Source organism: Cupressus sempervirens, chromosome 5 (assembly GCF_028749045.1).
Source record: "Cupressus sempervirens isolate cs-2001-9-10 chromosome 5, ASM2874904v1, whole genome shotgun sequence".
Taxonomy (NCBI): Eukaryota; Viridiplantae; Streptophyta; class Pinopsida; order Cupressales; family Cupressaceae; genus Cupressus; species Cupressus sempervirens.
In genome coordinates this window covers 911,779,333-911,800,969 of record NC_143122.1, presented here as the reverse complement: position 1 = coordinate 911,800,969, position 21,637 = coordinate 911,779,333, and positions in this window count along the sequence as shown.

Here is a 21,637-nt window from a genome sequence, read left to right as displayed (position 1 = left end):
TTAAAGAGTTGTTGTTACTCTGCCAGAGTTTGCTATCCAATCAATCCTACCAATCAACCAATCTCACCAAGGTTATCCCTCTGATAGAGCATTGTCTAGGGTAATCTAGCTTTGTCACTTGCATCCCTCATCACCTTGAGCTAAAGGTTGGGATCCACAAGTGGTCAATCTCGTGTTCTTCCTAAAGGATCATTAGTCTATCCTTAAGTTGACACAATCACCACCAAGCTTACACATAGGAAAGCAGACCTTTCGTGCTTTGGCAACATATCTTTGAAGTTAGAATCTCCAACCCAATCCTCCTTAGGTTTTGTCGTATAGCTTTGCCTTAACCTAGGAAATCATTTGCATAGAGAAGCCTTCCCCCTTTTGCATCCATCAGCATTATTGCATCTCATCCCTAGGAGCATTTTTCATGCCACGCGTCACTCGCTTAGCCAAGAAGAAAGAAACAATGGAGCCCTATCATTTGGATCAAACAGCCTCACCCCCCTTGAGCACTCAGCCATGCTTCAGCCCAGAGAAAGTTATGCCATCATGTATTGACATTGAAGCTTTCATGAACCAACCAGGAAATGCAGTATTGGTAAATGCCATTATAGAAAAGAACAAAGAGACAATAATGGCTAATTTTTGAAGGGAAAATGTAGGAACCTTTGACTTTGGAAGACCCCCTCCATTATCAGATCCATCTCACCCATTGTTTGGGCAGCTACCACCACCCATAGGCTCTTATGATCCAAATTATCCTCAATATATGCCAAAAGAAGAGCCTCCAGCCAATCCATATGATCCAGCAGACCCAAACATACCATCATCCACCCAAGTTGAAATCTCCATGCCGCAAGCCAACCTAGCCACCACCACTCCATCCTTGGTTCATACCTCTCTGCTCCAAACCCCCTTTACCCAAAACAGCTCACCGTTCACCCCCTTCACTATTGCTGCTGCTGCTCCCCAACCCAGCCTTCCAAATCCACCCATCTCCCAAATCAGTGCTAGCATCTTTGGCCAACCTCAGCAATATACAACAGGGATGCCACCCATGGGGCCAAGTAATCAACCTTTCATCACCCCTAGCTTATTCACTGCAGCCCAACACACAATCCCATCATTTCCATTAGGTCTTGGGAGCTCAATACCATTAGCCACAAATCTACAAGCTACTACCCTCACTCCACAAAGCTATCAAATCCCACAAGCTACTACCAATTTTCTACCAAGCTCCCAAGTGACCCCAACCCCTGCCACCACTCTACCAAGCTTCCAAGTCCAACCACAAAGCTATCAAACCCCATCAGTTCCATTCCCAAGCTTTCAATTCCCACCACCTCCACCACCAACTAATCCATTACCTCCAATTACCAACTACTTTTCAATGCCACTTCTAGGAGGTAATCCACCACCCCAGCCAACCACCAATTATTTGCAGATACCATCCCAAATGGGGGCACAACCCACATATATTGGTCAAACCCCACAAGCCCCCCGATCCTTTCCCCAAGCCTCTCAACCATCTTATACCTTACCTCCACAAAGCAATCCATTTATCCCATAGCCAGCTTATGTTCCTCAATCCCAACCTCAAATCCCATATCAACAGCAAGCCTCACAGCACATGCAGCAATATGCGCCACCTCCCCCTCAGCAACCTGTCATCCACCATGTAGCTGCCCAAACAATGTACAATCCCTATCAAAAAATCCCTCATAGCCATCCATATTCAGTGGCCCCATCCATCACATACCTACCTCAAGGCACTCCTACATTTGGGGCACCCCAGCCATCACTTATCAATTCAAAATGGGAGAAAATGAAGATAGCTCTGAAAGCCATCCAAGAAGGGAATGATTCGAAGACATTCAAGTTTGAGAATGTGTGTCCTTACCCATTTGACAGAGCCATTACCATGACACCATTTCCCAAACACTTTGAGGTACCTAAATTTGACAAATTCAGAGGAAAAGGAGACCCTGTCACACATATCAAAGAATTTTACATGCACTGCTAGGACGTAGCATACAATGATGTCTTCCTCTTGCGCCTTTTTCCCAAAAGCTTAGCTGGACCAGCTCTTGAATGGTTTTATAGAATCCCCTATGGTACAATTAAAAACTTTGCTGAATTATCTGAGGCATTTGTAGCCCAATATGCCCATCTTGTTGAAACAGAGCTATCAATAGTTGATCTTGTCCACACCAAGCAAAAAGGTGGAGAAAGCCTTGTCGAATACCTACAAAGATGGCAAACCCTTACCACCCGCATATCTTGCAGCTTGCCAGAACGCCATGTTGTGAAAATGTTTATTGATAATGCCCATCCTAGCTTGGCTCACCACATGACCATGAACTGTTTGCAAACCTACAAAGATATGAAAGAGAAACGAATGATCCTTGAGCAAGGACTCATTAAAGATGGTGTGGTCAAGCTTTACAAGGAAGCCAACCAAAATCAATCACATTCCAATGACAAGTCTAGGTATTGGAACAAAAACAAGCACGTTGCAACAGATGGCGTCACTGACACCAGACATGTGAATATTGTTGGTCCTTCTCACAACCAGTCCAACCCACCATATCAACTAAAAAATCAACAAGCTATCAACTACCAGCAACAGAATAACCAAAGCTATCAAAACCACACTCCAAGACCCAACTTTCAAGGGTCTAGCAATCAAGCTAATGCCATCAATGTAGCTGCAGGACAAAAGCCTAGATTCCAACCTACACCTAGAAACTATACACCCCTTGGTGAGCCATTGGATGTCATTTTTAATAAATTAGTCAAAGAAAACCTCATCAAATTTCCTCCTACCTAGCAAATTGACCCAAGCCAATCCAAACCTTCATGGTACAAAGATAATGAGTACTGCAAATTTCATAGGGTAAAAGGTCACACTACCCTTAGATGCATGAAACTGAAAGACTATGTGCAGGACCTCATTGATCGGAAGGAAATCACTGTTGGTGCCCAAACCTCTCCCAATGCAGGCTTACAGATCTATCAAAATGCTTTTCCTCCACACCACAACCAAAATCCTGGAAAAGCACCTATCCAAACCAACAACAACAACACCAACAACCGTCAGCCAAACCAACAGCATGGGAAGAACAATGACCACACTTCATCCTATATAGACTATGGTAGCCTTATAGGTTGTATATCCGAGAAAGAGCCTTCCGTCAATGTTATCAATATCCAAGGACAAAACAATGAGTGTGCAGTCACCACTCGAAGAGCGCAATTTAACATCGCAGGCCCACCTGTTACACCAACACCATCACCTCCATCAAAAAGCCAGTACAATATCTTGGAACACCTTGGGAACATGCCAGCCCAAATCTCCATTTTAGACCTTCTTTGCACTAGTCCTGTGTACAAGAACATCCTTGACAGTGCTCTCATAGAATCTCGTGTCCCTTTTAATATCAATGCTACTGATTTTTGTAATCTTGTTGGACACCTCTCATCCTCATGTGCCTTATCGTTCAAATCCACCGACATACCCGTGGTCGACCTAGATCACACCCTTCCGCTTCGCATAGCCATCATGGTATCCAACTTTGCTGTAAAAAGAGTAATGATAGATAATGGATCAGCCTTGAATATTTGCACCCTAAAATTCATAAAACAAGCTGGGTATACTGAGGCAGATATCATTAGTGAGGTTATCACCATCAAAGCTTATGACAACTTGGAAAGAACCACAGAAGGAACTATTTTGCTGCCAATCAAGGTTGGGCCAGTCATCCAAGAGACACTCTGCCATGTTATTGATCTAAACCTACCATTTAACATCCTCCTTGGTCGCCCATGGATTCATGCCATGAAAGCCGTTCCATCCACTTACCATCAGTGTGTCAAATTTCCACATCAGGGCACTGAGGTAACCATCCATGCCGATCCAGAACCCTTTGCTTACTGCAATGCGGTTGAAGCTTCATATACAAACCATTGCCCTGGAATTGATATTGGCACATCCATTGCCAGCTCATCCCACACTTATAATGACCCAGAAACCATCCTCGCCTCTACCCTGTCTACCGTGAAGATCAATAATAAAGGTTATGGAGAGTATAGTCTGTCAGATGCATTTGCTGTCGAGGCACTCCCACTTGATCCACATGCCCATGGACGACCGACATATCACAAAGCTAAGGAGATTCCACCTCCTTGATACAAACAGTTTGGCCCAACAACCTTTGTATCCTCAAAAATCCCTCTTCATGAGGAGCTCACTCCAGATATCAACAAATGGTTACATAAGGATGCACCTCAAAGAAATCAAGCACGCCTTGATCAATTCAGCCAAAAGTATCCCCAAGAACATAAGCTCATCACTGAAAAATGGAACTATCAAGGTGGTGGTCTAAGACCAGTAGAAAGAGGCATGCAGTGCCCCATCGACGCACACAAGTGGGAATCGAAGTCAGGTCTTGGCTTTGGCATACCCACAATTGGGGGCACCAATGAGAACGGTCATGCTTTTTTAAACATTCACCGCAACCTTGTCGAAATCGAAGACATTCCTGAGGAAGTTGAAAAGAGAGCCTATGACGATATCCTAGACCAAATCTCCCTCGGAGACTCTGTTCTCCAAGAACTATCCATCCACCTCATTGACCTACCACTCGCCCATCCACAACTCATAGATTGGGACCAACCAAGTGTCATACATATCGATGAGTTCACATCAGAGGAGGCACTTCTAAGATTCATGGGAGCTGAAACTCCTCACAAGAAAACAAAGCCAGATTCTGCCTATATCTATAAGCTAGATCCCAAGGGGTATTTTGGAGAAAATCCCCAACCTAGTTTCGATACACCCAAAACTAGAACTAAGGTGAATCTAAGACTAGCTAAGGCAACGAAGAGAACCCCTCAGTAAGAAAATCCAGAGCCACAAGAAGAACATGAGGATTTAGCATTGCCTCCTCAAGCTAATCGACCAGAGGTGTCTTCTATTCTAATTGAGGATACTCGAGAAGTCAACATTGGTTCTTCAGAGATCCCCAGACTTGTTCACATTGCTGCATCCCTATCACAAGACCAAGCTGACCTCCTCTTTGAGGTCTTAAGAGAGAATATTGGTCAATTTGCATGGTCATATCAGGACATGCCAGGACTTGATCCAAAGCTTGTAGTTCATCATCTTGCAGTTGATCCAAAGATCAAGCCCGTTAGACAAAAGCTTAGAAAAATGCACCCCAAGGTGGCATTATTGGTCAAAGCTGAATTAGAAAGAATGTTAGCTGCTAAGGTTATCCGACCTATCGACTATTCAGAGTGGATCTCCAACATGGTCCCTGTCACTAAACCTTCCGGTGACATCAGAATCTGCATTGATTTTAGAGATCTTAACAAAGCTTGTCTAAAAGATGATTTTCCCTTGCCCAACATAGATATGATTGTAGATCTTACAGCTGGACATGAAATTTTGTCCCTCATGGATGGATTTTCTGGGTATAATCAAATCAAGATTGCAGAAGAGGATCAACATAAGACATCATTCACTACCCCTTGGGGAACCTTTTGCTACAACATGATGCCTTTTGGCCTAAAGAATGCTAGGGCTACCTATCAAAGAGCTATGACAGCCATTTTTCATGATCTCATCCATAGCATTTTGGAGGATTATGTGGATGATATCTTGGTCAAGTCTCATACCTTCATGGATCATCTTGCTGACTTGGAGAAAGTCTTTGATAGGTTAGCCAAATATCATCTCATGCTGAATCCCAAGAAATGTGTCTTTGGGGTCACATCTAGCAAGCTTCTAGGCTTCATAGTTTCTAAACGAGGTATAGAGATCGAACCCAAGAAGGTCAAGGCTATCTTAGACATGCCTCCTCCCCAGACACTGTGACAACTTCGCTCTCTTCAAGGAAAGCTCCAATCTGTTCGGCGCTTCATCTCCCAGCTTGCAGATAAGTGTACACCATTTTCACATTTACTAAAGAAGGATGAGAACTTCAAGTGGGATCCTTTATGTCAGCGCAGCTTCGACCATCTCAAGCAGTATCTCATGAATCCCCCTATCTTGGTTCCACCAATTCCTGGTCGTCCCCTAATTTTGTACATATCAGCAACACCTACTGCTCTAGGGGCACTTCTAGCATAGCTTGATGACTACAAAAGAGAAAGAGCCGTCTACTACATCAGTAGAACCCTAGTTGGTTATGAACTCAATTACACTCCTATGGAAAAAGCTTGTTTGGCAGTTGTTTTCTCAACTCAAAAGCTTCGCCATTACATGCTAAGTCATACCATCCAACTAGTCTCCAAGGTTGACCCTCTCAAGTATATGCTCTCTAGAACAACACTTACAGGCCGCTTGGCCAAATGGGTTATGCTCCTTAGTGAATTTGGCATCCAGTATGTGGATAGAAAGGCAATCAAAGGGCAAGCTATAGCAGATCACCTAGCTGATGCACCTCTAATAGATGCTTATCCGTTGATCACAGAATTTCTAGATGAGTATATCTGTCTAATTGAAGAACAATCCCCATGGAAACTTTATTTTGATGGCTCATACACATCTCATGGATCAGGGGCAGGAATATTGTTGGTCACACCTCAAGGAGATTACATTCCAAAAGCCTTCAAGCTATAATTCCCTAGCACCAACAATATAGCTGAATATGAGGCCCTCATAGCAGGATTAAAGATAGCTGTAGAATGGAACATTGTTGAGCTACAAATCTTTGGCGATTCTCAGCTCATCATCAATCAAGCCCTAAATGAATATCAAACCAAAGATGAAAAGCTATTACCCTACAAAGAGCTAGTTGATCAGCTAACCCAACATTTTACAAAGCTTCAGTTTACACAAGTGCCTCAAATACAGAACAAAGCAGAAGATGCTATGGCTACTATAGGCTCGCTCTTGGAAATTCCCCAAGCAGCTACACAGTATGAGTTTTTAGTGGAGCAGCTCCTCACACCCGCCTATGTGAATGAGGATTCAAACCATGTTTGTATCTTGGTTGGTCCCCAATCCCCTTGGTACCATGGGATTCACGCTTACCTTAATGATGGTATCATATCCCCTCACCTCACACGTACCCAACACCAAAACCTCATCCGAAAATCATCCCGCTATGTTATCATAGCCAATACCCTATATTGTCGAGGTTATCACGATACTCTCTCTCGATGTTTAGACCAAAATGAGGCCACGATGGTGTTAAAGGAAGTACACTCTGGACTTTGCGGTGCCCACATGAGTGGTATTGTCCTAGCGTGAAAAATCCTTAGAGTAGGCTACTATTTGCTTACCATTGAAGAAGACTCCTGTGACTTTGTTAGAAAGTGTCTCCCATGTCAGCAGCATGCAAATCTTGTGCACGCTCCAACACAAAATCTACAGCCTATTGCACCACCTTGGCCTTTCGCTTGTTGGGGCCTTGATCTAGTTGGAACTATCACACCCCTCTCATCTGATGGAAATAAATGGATAATAACAGCTACAGACTATTTCACTAAATGGGTGGAAGCAGTCCCCCTAGTCTCGGCTACAGGAGTTCAGGTCTCCAAGTTCATCTTGTACCACATTGTTTGCCGCTTCAGCATCCCATCCACCATCTTCACTGACCACGGAGGTAACTTTAAAAATCTCAACATGGAAGAATTATGCACTTCCCTCCGCATCCATCACCGCTTTTCTAGCCCATATTTCCCACAAGGTAACGGCCAGGCAGAGGCAACTAACAAAACCCTCCTCAAAATTCTAAAGAAAGTTGTCAATGATTCTGGCCGTGATTGGCACCTACAAATAAATCCAGCCCTATGGGCCTATCGAACTTCCTTCCATACATCCACAGGCACAACTCCATACTCCCTAGTCTATGGTGCCGAAGCAGTACTACCTATAGAGGTTGAACTTCCCTCCTTGTGCATATCTTTGCAAGGGAAAATATTAGATGAAGAATATAGAGTAGCTCGGCTCACCCAGCTAGATCTCTTAGACGAGAAGCGACAACAAGCCTATGATCATCTCACAGTCTATCAAACTTGTCTCAAAAGGAATTTCAACAAGAAGGTGCTTCCATGACACTTTCAGCCAGGTGACATGGTCCTTAAAGAAAACATGAAAGTCCAAGCAAATTGAGAAAAGAAAGGCAAGTTTGAACCTACATGGCTTGGTCCTTATGTTGTCACTGCTTCCTTTGGCTCCGGAGCTTATCAGCTATCTACACCAGAAGGAGAACTCTTGAATGATCCTACTAACATCATTCATCTCAAGAAGTTCTATGCTTGAAGATCCTTGGTATACCCAGCTTTTGAAAAATACAAAAAAAAAAAAATAGTAAAGAGAAATAAGCATCCAATGGTGAAAACTTGGCAATTCAAGCGCCTTGGATAGGTACCTTGGTGAAAACTTGGTAATTCAAGCACCTTGTGTACTAAAGACTAATCCATTATCTATCACTATCCTATCCCTCATCCATTCACCCATCATCCCATTAGACACACTTTCTTGTTACCTTGATGTTCCAACCAAATATCCAAAATCTGATGAAGCTTGTAAATACCTCCTGTATAGCTTGTAAAATCTTGTACCAAAGCTTGTATTATACCTTGTAAATCTTGTACCATACCTTGTATATCCAAATCTTGTCCAAAGCTTGTACCATACTCCAAATTGTAGATAATATTGTATCCTAGCTTGTATCCTATCACATGCACCCAAAGAATTCCATTTTCCTTAAGCTTTTCGCAAACCATCTACCTATCCACCTATCAACAATTATAGACATCCCATCCTTCACAAACATTTCCATCTCACAAAAAACCAAAACATGAACAAACTTGTACATTTGTAACATATCTTGGTCGGTCAACCTGTACATCCTCTTTAACTTAGTACCATTGTATCTATCTAGCTTTCATGTTATTTCATCCTTGATCAGCATCTTGTACACACCACACAGCTTGTTTAGCTATTTCAATGCATCCTTTAGCTAGATCTCCTGTCACCAAAGTGTTATCCTTCTTAGTTCAGCTTGCCAGACGCACCACTCATCCCGATCCACCAACTTAGGTGCTCTCCGATAGGTCCTTGCAGGATATAGCTTTCCTCAAGTCTAATCTTGGTCTGTTAGTACCTCGTCCTACCCATCTCGTTGGCAAACGGCTCTCTTTTGGATTTTCACTTTCTTTTGATTTGGAATCTCCTCTTTTGGGTCTTGAAGTATCTTTTCCAAGCAATCTCCTTGTTTCCTCCTCAAGGTTGCCACGATCTTCAATATCATGGTATGCTGCGAATGGGGCAATTAGAGTGTAGGGTCTTGATCAAGTCTTTCTTTTGTTTTTCTTTTCTGCTTGTGGGTTACCTAGTGTCAGTTCCACACTGCTTCCTCTGGGATTCATGTGTGATGCTCGGGCAACCCTTACGTGTTTGTTTTGAGTTAGTTTGTCAGTCCTTTGGACGGTTGGTGAAAAGGCCTTGATGTTCTTGGTAACCTTGGCAATTAACCAATAGTCCTATAGCAAATCTAGTGCTCAACTACATGGTGGTACTTCTCTTTGAAGTATCCCCCCACTCAAAAAGCTTCAATGGTTTTCCTTCATCTCCATTATCCCCCATCCATATCCAGCATCTGTCTCTCCTACCCCAGCTTATGCATCAGTATCTCTTTGAATCACTCATCACTCTTAGCTTTAGGGATCCACAATCCTAGTCTTAGGGATCCACCAATCCAAATCAATCCACCAAGCCTCATCTTTCGAGATCCACAATCCTAGTACTAGGGATCTCCGAAACCCATCTTCCAGCAATCTGACTCTTTGAAATCCTGTTGCATCAGCTTTATAATCCCCTCATCCATCTCCCTATCTTGGATTCCTTTTTATAGCGCTCTGTACCTTCATCCTCCACCTTCCCAAAAGTCTTAAGCTTGTTTCCTCTTGTGCCCCTGATTTCCCTTTATCATCCTCTCGTAGTGTGAGTTTGAGCTAATTCAGCCCCTTCTCTTTGCCAAACCTGTGTCTTGGCTCATCTCAATTTCTTGTACTTTTCAAGAAGTCGTCGAGCCTCGCTTTCTCTCCTCGCCGCCTTCTTGAGGGGGCATCTCACAGTCCATTCTCTCCTCTTCTGCTCTAGCCTTGGGCATCTTATTTTCTTATCTTTGATGCCATGCCACTTGCGGCATCACATCAAAGAGGGGCAAAATGTAGACACCTAAAAACCTTTAGAAAATAAAGTATTTTTATTTTCTGAAAAAGTCCTGATGACATCATCATTTATTAATTAGTTATTTATTTAATTAATTAATTAATTTTTATGCCATTAAATCCCTTTATCTTAATTAAAATATTTAATTAAGGAATCCCTCCCAAAAATGTTTAAATCTTATTTAAACATTATTTCTTTATTTATTAATAATTTAATTAATAAATTGACCAAAAATCCTAAAATAAATAAATTTTTTTTTTTTCCCAAAACTTGGCCAATTTCCTTAAGACCACTAACCTCTTCCAAAATCTTCTAATCCTTCTTTAATTTCGATTAAAGGCTAATCCCATCATTTCCTACCCCTAATCCCAACTCAAAATATTTAATTAAGATTAAATATTAATCCTCATGTTTATTAAAAAAGTTTTAATAAATATCTCCTCAACCCAAACCCATGAAATAAATAAAACTTTATTTATTTCCTAAAAATCTAATTTATCCTCACCCTAAGAAGTTCTAGACTCTTCTAGAAAGTCTTCATCCTCATCCTAGGAAATTCTAGACTATTCTAGAAAGTCTTTATCCTCATCCAAAGTCTAGACTCTTCTAGAAGATGTCTTTAAAACCTAATCCTAATCCCCTCCTAACCTTGTCACATTCCCTAAACATGAGTTAAAACTTCCTAACCCAAGCCAAAGTTAACAAATATCTCCTCCTTCACCCACCCTCATTAAATGCCATCCACTTGCCTATCCCTAAGCTAATCCTAAACCATCCTAATCCATCCTCTAATCATTTGCACAAGCCTAAACAAGCTTAAAACTTTCCTAATCAAGTCCAAGTCGAAATTGCTCTCATCACCCTCAAAATATCTCAACCATAAAACTTTATGAAGTCCACTAGGTCATAAATGACTCTTACAAGCCCTTTTATTGCTCTTACAAGTCATTATGAGGGTCTTTATGAAGATTTTATCCCTTGAGCCTCTTTTGTTGACTCATCCTTCCCCTTTCCTCCATCATCTCACCATGTGACATGTGTCACTCCTTGATTAGATATAAAGAAGCACAATCCATGCGCTCTCCTCTCATGCAATCTGAGCCCTGCATAAGCTTTTTCCCATCCTTGCATCTTAGCCCTCAATCCCTCAAGCCTCTTGCCTATAAATTGGATCCTTCCCCTTTGCAAAATAACACAATCCATGAAGTAAAGTTATAATGCTATTTTGAGAGCCAAATCCATACTAACGCCATCTATCCACACCAAAAATCCACAATCATCCATTGAAGCCTTTGGAAGCATATTGAGCATACATCCTATCCATTTAGATAAAGCTACTCAACAAGAGAGCTTCTTATTGAGAGAGTCCATTAATGGCTCATATTTTCAGATGAGGTTCTGGCGTTGGGTAGGTGTGAAGTGAGGGGATATGATACCATCGTTAAGGTAAGTGTGAATCTCATGGTACCAAGGGGATTAGGGACCAACCAAGATACAAACACGATTTGAATCCTCATTCACATAGGTGGGTGTGAGGAGCTGCTCAACTAAAAACTCATACTGTGCAGCTGCTTGGGAAATTTCCAAGAGCGAGCCTATAGTAGCCATAGCATCTGCAACTTTGTTCTATATTTGAGTCACTTGTGTAAACTGAAGCCTTGTAAAATGCTGGGTTAGCTGATCAACTAGCTCTTTGTAGGGTAATAGCTTTTCATCTTTGGTTTGATATTCATTTAGGGCTTGCTTGATAATGAGCTAAGAATCACCAAAGATTTGTAACTTAGTGATGTTCCATTCTGCAACTATCTTTAATCTTGCTATGAGAGCCTCATATTCAGCTATATTGTTGGTGCTAGGGAATTGTAGCTTGAAGGCTTTTGGAATGTAATCTCCTTGAGGTGTGACCAAAAATATTCTTGCCCCTGATCCATGAGATGTGTATGAGCCATCAAAATAAAGTTTCCATGGGAGCTATTCTTCAATTAGATAGATATGCTCATCTAGAAATTTTGTGATCAACAGATAAGCATCTATTAGAGGTGCATCAGCTAGGTGATCTGCTATAGCTTGCCCTTTGATTGCCTTTCTATCCACATACTAGATGTCAAATTTGCTAAGGAGCATAACCCATTTGGCCAAATGGCCTGTAAGTGTTGTTCTGGAGAGCATATACTTGAGAGAGTCAATCTTGGAGACTAGTTGGATGGTATGACTTAGCATGTAATGGAAAAGCTTTTGAGTTGAGAAAACAACTGCCAAAAAAGCTTTTTCCATAGCAGTATAATTGAGTTCATAACCAACTAGGGTTCTACTGATGTAGGCTCTTTCTCTGTTGTAGTCATCGAGTTGTGCTAGAAGTGCCCCTATAGCAGTAGGCATTGCTGATATGTACAAAATTAGGGGATGACCAAGAACTGGTGGAACCAAGAAAGGGGGAATGATGAGATACTTCTTGAGATGGTAGAAGCTGTGCTGACATAAAGGATCCCACTTGAAGTTCTCATCCTTCTTTAGTAAATGTGAAAATGGTGTACACTTATCTACAAGCTGGGAGATGAAGCACCAGACAGACTGAAGCTTTCCCTAAAGAGAGCGAAGCTATCATAGTATTTGGGGAGGGGGCATGTCTAAGATAGCCTTGACCTTCTTGGGGTCGATCTTTGTACCTTGTTTAGAGACTATAAAGCCTAGAAGCTTGCCAGATGTGACCCCAAAGACACACTTCTTGGGATTCAGCATGAGATGATATTTGGCTAACCTATCAAAGACTTTCTCTAGGTCAGCAAGATGATCCATGAAGATATGAGATTTGACCAAGATATCATCCACATAATCCTCCAAAATGATATGGATGAGATCATGAAAAATGGCTGTCATAGCTCTTTGATAGGTAGCCCTAGCATTCTTTAGGCCAAAAGGCATCATGTTGTAACAAAAGGTTCTCCAAGGGGTAGTGAATGTTATCTTATGCTGATTCCATGCTGAAATCTTGATTTGATTATACCTAGAAAATCCATCCATGAGGGACAAAATTTCATGTCCAACTGTAAGATCTACAATCATATCTATGTTGGGCAAGGGAAAATCATCTTTTGGACAAGCTTTGTTAAGATCTCTAAAATCAGTGCAGATTCTGATGTCACTAGAGGGTTTAGTGACAGGGACCATGTTGGAGATCCACTCTAAGTATTCGATAGGTTGGATAACCTTAGCAGCTAACATTCTTTCTAATTTAGCTTTGACCAGTAATGCCGCCTTGGGGTACATTTTTCTAAGCTTTTTTCTGATGGGCTTGTTCTTTGGATCGACTGCAAGATGATGAACTACAAGCTTTGGATCAAGTCCTGGCATGTCTTCATATGACCATGCAAATTGGCCAATATTCTCTCTTAAGACCTCAAAGAGCAGGTCAACCTATTCTTGTGATAGGGATGCAACAATGTGAACAAATCTAGGGATCTCTAAAGAACCGATGTTGACTTCTCGAGTATCCTCAATTAGAATAGAGGACACCTCTAGTCGATTATCTTGATGAGACAATGCTAAATCCTCATGTTCTACTTGTGGCTCTAGATTCTCTTGTTGAGGGGTTCTCTTTACTGCCTTAGCTAGTCTCGGATTCACCTTAGTTCCAGTTTTGGGTGTATCGGAACTAGGTTGGAGATTTTCTCCAAAATACCCCTTGGGATCTAGCTTATAGATATAGGAAGAATCTGGCTTTGTTTTCTTGTGAGGAGTTTTGGCTCCCATGAATCTAAGAAGTGCTTCCTCTAATGTGAACTCATCAATGTGTATGACGCTTGGTTGGTCCCAATCTATGAGTTGTGGATGGGCGAGTGGTAGGTCAATGAGGTGGATGGATAGTTCTTGGAGGACAGAGTCTCTGAGGGAGATTTGGTCTAGGATATCATCATAGGATCTCTTTTCAACTTCCTCAGGAATGTCTTCGATTTTGACAAGGTTGCGGTGAATGTTTGAAAAAGCATGATCGTCTGTATTGGTGCCCCTAGTTGTGGGTATGCCGAAGCCAAGACCTGAATTTGATTCCCTCTTGAGTGCGTCAATGGGGCACTGCATGGCTCTTTCTTTTGGTCCTAGACCACCACCTTGATAGTTCCATTTGTCAGTGATGACCTTATGTTCTTGGGGATACTTCTGGCTAAAGTGATCAAGGCGTGCATGATTTCTTTGAGGTGCATCCTTATGTAACCAATTGTTGATATTCGAAGTGAGCTCCTCATGAAGAGGTATTTTTGAGGATACAAAGGTTTTTGGGCCAAACTATTTGTATCGAGGAGGTGGAATCTCCTTAGCTTTGTGATATGTCAGTCGTCCATGGGCATGTGGATCAAGTGGGAGTGCCCCAACAACAAATGCATCTGACAAACTATACTCTCCATAGCCTTTGTTATTGATCTTCACAGTAGATAGGGTGGAGGCGTGGATGGTTTTTGGGTTATTACAAGTGTGGGATGAGCTGGCGATGGCTGTGCCAATATCAATTCCAAGGAAATGGTTTGTATATGAAGCTTCAATTGCATTGCAGTAAGAAAAGGGTTCTAGATTGGCATGGATGATTACCTCAGTGCCTTGATGCGGAAATTTGACGCAATGATGGTAAGTGGATGGAATGGCTTTCATGGCATGAATCCATGGGTGACTGAGGAGGATGTTAAATGGTAGGTTTAGATCAATAAAATGTTAGAGTGTCTCTTGGATGATTGGCCCAACCTTGATTGGCAGAAAAATAGTTCCTTCTGTGATTGTTTCCAAGTTGTCATAAGCTTTGATGGTGATAACCTCACTGATGATATTTGCCTTAGTATACTAAGCTTTTTTTATGAATTTTAGGGTGCAAATATTCAATGCTGATCCATTATCTATCATTACTCTTTTCACAGCAAAATTGGATACCATGATGGCTATGCGAAGTGGAAGGGTGTGATCTGGCTCGACCATGGGTATGTCGGTGAGTTTGAATGATACGACACATGAGGAGGATAGGTGTCCAAAAAGATTACGAAAATCAGTAGCGTTGATATCTGAAGGGACACAGGATTCTATAAGAGCATTGTCAAGGATGTTCTTGTACACAAGACTGGTGCAAAGAAGGTCTAAAATGGAGATTTGGGCTGGCATGTTCCCAAGGTGCTCCAAGATATTGTACTACCTTTTTGATGGAGCTGATGGTGTTGGTGAAATTGGTGTGCCTACGATGTTAAATTGCACTCTTCAAGTGGTGACTGCACACTCATTGTTTGGTCCTTGGATGTTGATAACATTGACAGAAGGCTCTTTCTTGGATATACAACCTATGAGGCCATCATAGTTTATATAGGATGAAGTGTGGACATTGTTCTTCCCATGCTATTGGTTTGGCTAGCAGTGGTTGGTGTTGTTGTTGTTGGCTTGGATATTTGCTTTTCCAGGATTTTGGTTGTTGTGAGGAGGAAAAGCATTTTGATAGATTTGTAAGCCTGCATTGGGAGAGGTTTGGGCACCAATAGTGATTTCTTTCCTCAATGAGGTCTTGCACATAATCTTTCAGTTTCATGCATCTGAGGGTGGTGTGACCTTTTACCCTATGAAATTTGTAGTACTCATTAACTTTGTACCATGCAGCTTTGGATTGGCTTGGGTCAATTTTTTGGGTAGGAGGAAATTTGATGAGGTTTTTCTTGACTAATTTCTCAAAAATGACATCCAAAGGTTCACCAAGGGGTTATAATTTCTAGGTGCAAGTTGGAATCTGGTCTTTTGTCTTGTAGCTACATTGATGGCATTAGCTTGATTGCTAGACCCTTGAAAGTTGGGTTTTGGATTGTGGTTTTGATAGATTTGGTTATTCTACTATTGTTAGTTGATAGCTTGCTAATTGTTTGGTTGATATGGTGGGTTGGACTAGTTTTGAGAAGGACCAACAATATTCACATGTCTGGTGTTAGTGATTCCATCTGTTGCAACATGCTGGTTTTTGTTCCAATACCTAGACTTGTCATTAGAATGTGATTGATTTTTGTTGGCTTCCTTGTAAATCTTGACCACACCATCTTTAATGAGTCCTTGCTCAAGGATCATTCCTTTCTCTTTGATATCTTTGTAGGTCTGTAAATAGTTCATGGTCATGTGGTGAGCCAAGCTAGGATGGGCATTATCAATAAACATTTTCACCAAATGTCACTCTGGCAAGGTGCAAGATATGCGGGTGGTAAGGGTTTGCCATCTTTGCAGATATTCGGGAAAACTTTCTCCACCTTTTTGCTTAGTGTGGACAAGATCAACTACTGATAGCTCTGTTTCAACAAGATGGGCATATTGGGCTACAAATGCCTCAGACAATTCAGCAAAGTTTTTAATTGTGCCATATGGTATTCTATAAAACCATTCAAGAGCTGGTCCAACCAAGCTTTTGGGAAAGAGGCGCAAGAGGAAGACATCATTGTATGTAAGTTCTTGCCAGTGCATGTAAAATTCTTTTATATGTGTGACAGGATCTCCTTTTCCTCTAAATTTGTCAAATTTGGGTGTCTCAAAATGCTTGGGAAATGGTGTCATGGTAATGGCTCTGTCAAATGGGTAAGGACACACATTCTCAAATTTGAAGGTTTTTGGATCATTTCCCTCCTGGATGTTCTTCAAAGCTGTCTTCCTGGCTTCCCATTTTGAATTAATGGGTGATGGCTGGGGTGCCCCCAATGTAGGAGTGCCCTGAGGTAGGTATGTTCTAGATGGGGTAATGGAATATGGATGGCTTTAAGGTATGGTCTAGTAGGGATTGTACATGGCTTGGGAAACTAAATGGTGGATGATGGGTTGCTGAGGTGGAGGTGGAACATATTGTTACATGTGCTGCGAGGCTTGCTGCTGATATGGGATTTGAGGTTGGGATTGAGGAACATAAGCTGGCTGTGGGATAAATGGATTGCTTTGTGGAGGTAAGGTATAAGATGGTTGTGAAGCTTGGAGAAAGGGTCGGGGAGCTTGTGGAACTTGGATTTGGATTTGAGGAGTTTGACCAAGATATGTGGGTTGTGCCCCCATTTGGGAAGGTATCTGCATTGCAAAAGAGGCCAGGTAATTGGTGGTTGGTGGTGGTGGATTTCCTCCTAGAAGTGGCATAGAAAAATAGTTGGTAATAGGAGGTAATGGATTAGTTGTTGGTGGAGGTGGTGGGAATTGAAAGCTTGGAAATGGAATTGATGGGGTTTGATAGCTTGGTGGCTGGATTTGAAAGCTTGGTAGAGTGGTGGTAGGGGCTTGGGTCACTTGAGAGCTTGGCAGAAAATTGGTAGTAGCTTGTGGGGTTTGATAGCTTTGTGGAGTGAGGGTAGTAGCTTGTGGATTTGTTGTTGATGGCATCAAGCTCCAAGGACCTAGTGGAAATAATGGAATTGTGTTTTGAGCTGAGGTAAACAAGCTGAGGGTGATGAAGGGTTGATTACTTGGCCCCATGGGTGGCATCCCGATTGTATATTGCTGAGGTTGGCCAAAGAATCTAGCACTGATTTGAGAGATGGGTGGATTTGGAAGGTTGGGTTGGAGAGCAGTAGTAGCAATAGTGAAGGGAGTGAATGGTGAGGTGTTTTGGGAAAAGGGGGTTTGGGATGCAGTGGTATGGACCACTGCTAGAGTGGTGGTAGCTGGATTGGCTTGTGGAAGGGAGATTTCAACTTGAGTGGAGGCTGGTATGTTTGGGTCTGTTGGATCATATGGGGTGGGTTGAGGCTCTTCTTTTGGCACATATTGAGGATAATTTGAATCATAAGAGCCTATGGGTGGTGGAAGTTTTCCAAACAACGGGTGAGATGGCTCTGATAGGGGAGGAGGTCTTCCAAAGTCAAAAGCTCCAATGTTGTCCCTTCAAAAGTTAGCCATGATTGTTTCCTTTTTTTTGTTTATAATGGTATTCACCAATATTGCATTTCCTGGTTGGTTCATGAAAGCTTCAATGTTAGTAGGTGATGGTATGGTGTTCTCTGGGTTGAAGGATGGTTGACCACTCAAGGGGAGCGACGTTGTTTAATCCAAATGATAGGGCTCCATTGTTTCCTTCTTCTTCTTGCCTTAAGTGAGTGATGGGTGGCATGAAAATGTAGAATGCTTCCTAGGGATGAGATGCAACAATGCTGATGGATGCAAAAGAGGAAGGATTTTCTATGCAAATGATTTCCTAGGTTGAGGCAAAGCTGTATGAAAAAAACCTAAGGAAGATTGGGTTGGGGATTCTAACTTCAAAGATATATTGCCAAAGCATGAAAGGTCTGCTTTCCTATTTGCAAGCTTGGTGGTGATTGTGTCAACTTAAGGATAGACTGATGATCCTTTAGGAAGAACACGAGATTGACCACTTGTGGATCCCATCCTTTAACTCAAGGTGATGAGGGATAACAAGTGACAAGCTAGATTACCCTAGACAAAGCTCTATCAAAGGGATAACCTTGGTGAGGCTGGTGGATTTGGAAGATGTTAGGAATGACAAACTTTTGGCAAGCTGACAACAATTTTGAAGGCTTGGATGCGAAGATTTTTTTTTTGGATTGCTGGCTAGATGGTTTGGTTCTAAATGAGATGGATGAGATAAAATGCTTAAGGGGATGACTAAAGATGGCTAGCTTTCCTACAAATATGACTCTAAAGTGAAGATCATGCAAGAAAATGTGGAGAAACAAGGGGGTCTAATCATAGAAGTCATGCCTAGTTGGTAAGGCATAAGCATTCTTAACTCCTGGATGTTGGTTAAGTTAGATGGTGCGATCTAACTAGGCATCTTGAAGGGCTTCGTCAACAAATTTGTCCTCTACTTTGTGGATTTTGGCAATTCGAGGGCTTGGTGTTAGTTCCTTTCTCTTGGCTGAAAGTTCTTGGTATGCCTGAGATGGTTTGAGTTTTACTTTGTGAAACTTTTGTTTGGGTTTGGGTTGCTCTGACATGAATTCCTAAATCTACTTGGCTTTAAGAGATCTGGATTGTTTTGCTTCAACTTGTTCGACTCCTCAAATAGGTAGTGACTACGGTAAGTGTGCCCTAAGCTAGGATTGACCAAGTTTGGAAAACATTCATTCAACAAATAAAAAAAGACAAGCAACAGATAGGAACAACCAGATAGAAGTTTTTGATTCTCAGAATGTGATACTTGTGCCAAGGAGTGTGTATGTTTTACAAATGTTTTGATCAGTCACTTCAAACACATTAACATCCTAGATGATTGTCTGCAAGGCTGATAGTTGGTTTAGCTAGGGAGTCCTCGATATACCTAAGGTACATGAGGCCCAAATCCATAGATGAAATCAAAAAGATGTCACACAGCCGAGAGGAGCGGTAACCCACTTCTCCTCTTTCACTTCTCAAGGGTATAAAGTTCCTTGAGGCTTAGCCCAAATGACAAAATCTTGATTCCAAGAGAGATGTCTTTGGATTCACCTCCCTATTTTTATACTCTGCCAAAATGCTAGAGTTGAGGTCATCCCAAGGGTTGATGAAATCCCCAAGCAGGCCTCCTGAAAAGAGAAATAAGGTTTTGGATCCTAATCTTATGCACCCAAGATGGCCTCGAAAGACAACAAGGGGAGAGAAGACTTGGATGATCTTGGCTTAAAAAACATGCTTGTTCCTTTACCAACTGACTCTTATGTGTGCTGATCTAGACCTTGCAAGCACTCATGTTTAAGAGACAATGTTTAATTCCAACTTTGAAAGTGTGCCAACAAAGCAAAATCGATCGAAGAATGCGAAGAAGAAGAAGAGTTAGGATCAACAAGAAAGTAAACCCACGTGCCTGGAGGCCCTCCACATCAAGTATCGATTAATTTTCTTTAAGGCATTCAAGAGTTGGTGTGATTTTGTTTTAAGCCCAAAAAAAAAGATGTGTAAAACTCATTTTTAAGCGCATGTCCGGAGGCCCTCCACGTCAATAGTTGTTCAGTTTTAAAATCCAAACTTGAAGTGTGATCGATTTAATCTAGATTTTTGGACATTGAAGAAATCTTATAAGTTTAAGACAAACCCTCAAAAAGTGAATTAAGTAGAATTTGATTATGGAACACTTAACACTCTCTTAGGTGGACCCATCCCCATAGATGGCCCTAAGATTGCAACCAATGGTTAAATTGATTGGTGATTAAAGAGGGTGAGTCCAATGAAGAAACTACTAAATTTAATTTTTGTTGATTTGTTTTTAAATTAACAAATTTCTTAAGTGTTCAAAAATTAACTTTTCCTGAGTTGCATGCAAAAGAGAGATTTTTTTGTTCTTTTTAATGCACTAAAAATTGAAGTCTGAGATATTGGAATAGTTAGTTGATCATTTGCATTCAAGATTGAGTTTGTTTGTTTTAGTCATGCATTCCAAGAAAAAGTTTGATTTTTATCCATGGCATTCAAGAGTGTGTTTTGAACAACATACATTCAAAAAAAAATGTGTTTAACCATTCAAGTTCATTCCATGAAAAACCTAAAAACCATGATTAAGTTTGTTACTCCAACTTGCAATGAGACAAAAAAGCAAATTGATAAGTCACCCAAAATCTTCCAAAATGAAAGCTTAACTATGGGAATTTTTTTAAAACTTTTTTTCTTCTTTTTCTTATGTGTAAAAATGCTTAAAATAACCTCTACTCTATGGAACTACCAAAATTTAAAATTTGATTTTTAACTATAAAGTGCAAAAACAAAGATGTTAAAATAGAAATGCAACAAAGACAAGCGGAAATGACAGTTTATCAGGCACAGACGCCAAAGTATGGAGATGTTGATCTACGGAGATGCCGATCTACGAAGACAACAGAGAAAGAGGTGGAGATGATAGTTCAGTTTTGCAACACAAAAAATAGGAAATCAAGAGGAGACGCTGAACTGTGGAGATGCTGATTTTCTGAAATGATAGTTTAGGTTGGTGGTGGCAGAGATGATAGTTTAGGTTGCAGAGACGACAGAGTAGCTGGTGGAGATGCTGGTCTGCGAAGATGATAGTTAAAGATTCAGAGATGATAGTTTAGTGGCAACGTCGATAGCAAAAAACTAGGCGAAGACACCAAACTGTGAAGATGACACTTTGGTTGCGGAGACGACAGAGTAGCTGGCAGAGATGACAGTTTGCAGGTGCAGATGCCAATCTACGAAGATGACACTGTGAAAAAAAAATTGAAATGCATGGATTTTTTCAAAAAAAAATTAATTTTTTGGTTGTTTTCAGATTTTAGAGGGTATGTCTTCTTCCCAAGTGCGCTCCTCAACCTGCAGAGAGAAGTGAAACACCCTACAACTCACTCAAATAACAAGAAACATTAGATTGTTAGAAAAAACAACATATAGATAGAAATAGATGATTAAATGACCCATAGTGGGTTCCCACTGAGCATGCAAAAATGTATATGAGAAATATGTTAGCAAGAAATACTAATCTATTAAAAAACAATAGCATTAAATAGCATAAAAACCATAACATATATGAGAGCAAAAGTG